Source organism: Mus musculus, chromosome 15 (assembly GCF_000001635.26).
Source record: "Mus musculus strain C57BL/6J chromosome 15, GRCm38.p6 C57BL/6J".
Classification (NCBI taxonomy): Eukaryota; Metazoa; Chordata; class Mammalia; order Rodentia; family Muridae; genus Mus; species Mus musculus.
Window position 1 is genome coordinate 99,458,696 of NC_000081.6, and position 5,272 is coordinate 99,463,967.

A 5,272-nucleotide genomic window follows, 5' to 3' on the forward strand; every position below is an offset into this window, starting at 1 on the left:
CCTTGCCCTTCGGTGGATACCTTATAATCCTCAGCTATATGCACTGTATTAACTGGCCTGGATGCGCACACAGGGGAATTCAGAGGTATCTTTGGACACTTTGTATATTTTATTAATATTGCTTCTCTCTTAGGTGTACAAATGAGACTTAAAGCAAAATTAGTCCAGTAAAAGAACGGGTGCCCTACAAGAATGTAGGGTGGTCAGGTTGGCTGGGATGCATTTAAGGGGTCCTCTCTGAAGAAGGCATTTTAGAGTGGGAGTCTAAAGATGGAGAACTTGAGTAGGACCCAGGCAGGAATAAAGACAAGTGATTGGCAAGAAGCTAATTACCAGAGTGGGATAGCAAGCAAATCCTCTTTTGTAGGGGGGGGGGGGCAATGCAAGAGGTTTTATCTGGAAAACAGAATGAGCATTTATATAAGGGAGTCATTTTGGATTAAACAACAACAACAGAAGAAGAAGAAGAAGAAGAAGAACAACAACAACAACAACAACAACAACAACAACAACAACAACCACCACCACCACCACCACCTCCGGTCTCGCTGTGCAATTCAGGCAGACTTCCAACGCTCTGCCCCCCAGTGTCAGGACACAGGTGTCATGTACTGGGTGTCAGGACCGCAGGTGTGCCACCAGGCCTAGAGCATGCATGCACACACCAAGCATGCACTCTGGTGCCGAGCCAAATCCACAGCCTTCCACTCCCTCTTCATCTTGTTTCTTGATGTTCTTTGAGGGTGCCTTTGGACACTACAGGACTGATTAATCCTTGGCCAGTCATCCCGTATTTACGGAATAGGGATTAATGTGCTGACCCCGGGGGGATAACAATAATTAGACACAATCTCCCCTCAAAGGGTTTTGAAGCCCAACACAAATGATGTATCTGCGGTTCTTGCGTCTTGGGATGGAAATCTTAAGTCCGTCAGGTATTTCTAACTATTTTAAATGTTTTGCAGGTGACTGAATTTTTGGAAGCAAATGACATCTAGATTGGTTGGGTTTTTGTTTTGTTTTGTTTTGTTTGTTTGTTTGGTTGGTTGGTTGATCGAGACTGAGTGTACTGGAATTCTCTCTAGACCATGCTGGCCTCGAACTCAGAGATCTACCTGCCTTTGCCTCTCTCCTGAGTGCTGGGATTGAAGGTGCGCGCCATTGCCCGGCTTAGAGTGTTTGTTTTATGTTTTGTTTTGTCTCTTTCATGTGCTCACCCTTATTTAGTAGGCACAGACAGAGCATTTGTCCATGGCCTTGCCCTCCTGGCTGGCCCTGGAGCACTTGCTATTTTGATAGGCTTCAGGCTTCAGCTGTGAAGCTGTAGCAGCGCTCCACGGTTATTTTCTTGGGTGAGGCTTGCTACGTTTTGACTCGGTTTTACTAATCAATTTATTAAAAGTCTGAAGCCCCAAGATTGATTATTCTCCATTCTTAGTCTGCATCACTAATGACATCCTTCCCTTGTTTGTAATAAGATGAGCTAAGACTTCTTGGGGGCTGGGGCTGTAGACTGCTGTTTACACACCCGTGTGATGGTGTGGCATAACTGCGTATATAGTGATGATGACCCTAGAAAGCCACGCCCTCACTACTCACAGTGGCATTTGAATTCAGATCTCCCGGAACTGAATAATGGGTGATTGTGAGCCACCTTGTGAGTGCTGAGACTTAACCCTGGTCCTCTGCAATGGCATCAGGGTACTCAGCTGCCTTCCCACATTCTCTGCTTTAATGCTGTGTGGTTGACCATTTAGCGCTGGGTGTCTTCCCTCTTCAGAGGTTGGCGTTGAATCACTTTGCTGCCGTGCTGGCTGAGAAGATGGCCAAGTTTAGAACTCCTGGAATTAAGAGATAGTTGGGTTGTCAACTAGCTTCTCAGAATACCCTAACCTGCCTATTTTTTTTAGGTTGGGTCAACTTCAGGACACAGTCTAGATATTACTACTCCTACTAAGAAGGAGAAAGGTGCTGGCTAGTGCTCAGTTAATTTTCTCAACAGGAATAAGCATTGCCAATGTACTTTGAAATCTCTCACTGGTAAGATATGATGGATCTGCTCACATCTTTTAATTATTTTTTTCTTTTCTCCTCCTCCTCCTCCTCCTCCTCCTCCTCCTTTTCTTCTTCTTCTTCTTCTTCTTCTTCTTCTTCTTCTCCTCCTTCTCCTCCTCCTCCTCCTCCTCCTCCTCCTCCTCCTCCCCCTTCTTCTTGTTGGACCTAATGGTCCAGGCTTAAGGACCCTGCTACTCAGGAAGATCACAAATTCAAGGCCTGCCTGAGTTACAGAGTGAGTTCAAATGTCAGTTTAGGTAATTAAATGAGACCCTATCTCAAAATAAAAAGTAAATAAAGAGATGGGGATATTGCTCAGTGGGAGAGTACTTGCCTAGTATGTATGAGGTCCTGGGCTTAGTCCCCCAAATTTTTACTGCACGTTTTTTTCTATGCCAGGCATTGAGCATATGGTACCAGGCTAAGTAGTAGGGATGACTTGCAGACGTACCAATGTGAGAAGTATCCTAAGAGCAAAGCAGACTCTTGTGTGGTTTTAGGTGAGGGTTGGGGTAGAGCTGGTAGGATGCATAATCAGGCTAATATTTTGTGTTTTGTTTTTGAGACTGGGTCTCATTGTGTAGCCCTGGCTGGCCTGGAGTTCCCTATGACAGGGGTTCAAAGCCTTCCTGATGCTGCGATCCCTTTAGTACAGTTCCTCATGCTCCGGTGAGGAACATAAAATTATTTTCATTGCTACTTTGTAGCTGTAATTTTGCTACTGTTATGGATTGTAATGTAAATATCTGCTATACAGAATATTTGATATGTGACCCCTGTGAAAGGGACATTTAACCCCCAAAGGGGTCATGACCTATGGGTTGAGGCTGTCCTTGAACTCGGAGAGATCTGCCTGCCTCCCAGCGCTTGGATCAAAGGTGTGCGCCAGTACACTTGGCTTCAGAGCTGTATTTTGGAAAGATCGCTGTTGTCACAGTCTGGACAGACTGAAGTCAGGGCCACCAGGCAGAAAGATTTATAATAATTGGGGAAAAGGAGGGAAAGTGAGTGGTCTGGGGCAGGACTGTGAGAGGAGTGATGGGTATTAGAGACACAGAAAATATGGCAGGCTGGGTATGTGCTGCATGCCTTTATCTCACCTCTTGGGAAGGATCTCTGGGAGTTCGAGACCAGCCTGGTCTACATTCTGAGTTTCAGGTCAGCCAGAGCTACATAATAGAGATACCATGTCGCCATAAACCAAGAACCAAACACCAAACAAAGAAAATGGCATACATAGCTGTAGAAGCAATGGACCTTGGGGTTAGAAGGGGAGGGACGCAGAGAGGAGGCCAAGACCTTTAAATGGCAGACTTTGCAGCCAGGAGGGCTGCTCACTGACATAAAAGATGCTGGGGAAGAAGAGGTTTAGATGGCCTGCTTGCTTCCAAACAGGTTGGCACTGAAATGCCCAGAAGTGGGGCTGGAGAGATGGCTCCATGATTAGGAGCACTGACTGCTCTTCCAGAGGTCCTAGGTTCAGTTCCCAGCAACCACATGGTGGCTCTCAACCATCTGTAATGGGATCCGATGCCCTCTTCTGGTGTGTCTGAAGACAGCTACAGGTACTCACATATGTAAAATAAGTAAATGAATCTTTTTTTTTTTTTTAAAAAAAAAAAAAGCCCAGCTGGGCATGGTGGCGCACACCTTTAAATCCCAGCACTTGGGAGGCAGAGGCAGGCGGATTTCTGAGTTCAAGGCCAGCCTGGTCTACAAAGTGAGTTCCAGGACACCCAGGGCTACACAGAGAAACCCTATCTTGAAAACAAACAAACAAACAAACAGAAATGGCCAGAAGGTACCCTACTGGAAATTGCCTATCCACATTGAGTGCTTCCTTTGCAGTTCCCCCTTCCTAGTGCTCCCTTCCCAGTGCTCCCTTCTTAGTGCTCCCTTCCCAGTGCTCCCTTCCTAGTGCTCCCTTCCCAGTTGCTGCTGTTCCTCAGGAGAGGCTACAGATACACTGCATGTTAACCTCAATCCTTAGGACAATCCTGTCTATATATACTGTAGTGCATCATCCAGCCTAGAGAATCCCACCATTTCCTCTGCGTTCCAAGACGTGGAAAGGTTAGGATGCTAAGATGCATGTGATGAAAGCGGGAGAGAGGCTGGGGGAGAGGAGGCTGGCAGGGATGGGGAAGGGATGGTGTGGAAGGATGAACTGGCTTTATGTTACCCAGCGTTGTGGACAATGAATATATGCTTTTCTCGAGGATTCAGGTTTGACGGGCGCTCACTACTACCTGTGACTCCAGTTTCAGGGGATCCGACTCCCTCTTCTGGCCCTGCAGGCACCAGGCAGGCATGTAGTACACAGCTCAAACACTCATACCCATAAAAAATAATTAAAAAAAAAAAAGATTGGAAACAGTAATGTAGGCTTTTGGATACATACTTTTGAGGTTCGAGAGAGGATTTGGACTAATGGAATCTATGAGTCATTAAAACTGGGGGTAACTGAGCCAGGGTGGAGGAAGTCGTGCAGGAGGAGAGGGGGTGCTGGAACAGAACCCCGTGGAGTACAAGCATTCGACAGGGGGCTCCAGAGGAATGCCATCGCCAGAGTCCGAGCCAGATGTCCAAGGACCAGCCAGTTTCCAGTGAGCCAGAAGCTGGGTCAGGACAATCGTTCTTGTTGACTTTAGCCACACGTCACGGGAGACTGGCAAAACCAGATTCTGAACGGTTGAGAAAGACGTACACAGTAAGTAATGGAGTCAGAAAGCGCTCAGATCTTTCGAGAATCTTGGCTGTGTGGTTAGGGAAAAGACTAGGCAGATGTAGATGTACAAGGCAATTGGATATCCACAAGAGCCGTTTTAGTCAGCTATGGGGAGGCATGGCTTAATTTAGAAAATTGTTTAAATTTAATCTTTTAGAAGTACGTGCACGCCGGGCCGGGGAGATGGTTCAGTCAGTAAACTGCCATGCATACGAGGGCTGCAGTTAAGGTCACTAGCACCCATGTAAAAAGAAAAGGAAAGGAAAGAAAAAAAGCACATCTGTAACCCAGCAGTGTGCACGGAGGGGCCCCTGGACCTCACTGACCAGCCTAGTCAGTCAGTGTGGTCCAGATTCAATGGCAGACTGTGTCTCCAAAGATAAGATGGAGCGATAGAGGAAGACGCTTGATGTCAATCTCTGGCCACCATAAGCGCTTCCCACCTCCCCCAGCCCCATGTGCACATGTACACATATATATACTGTGTTT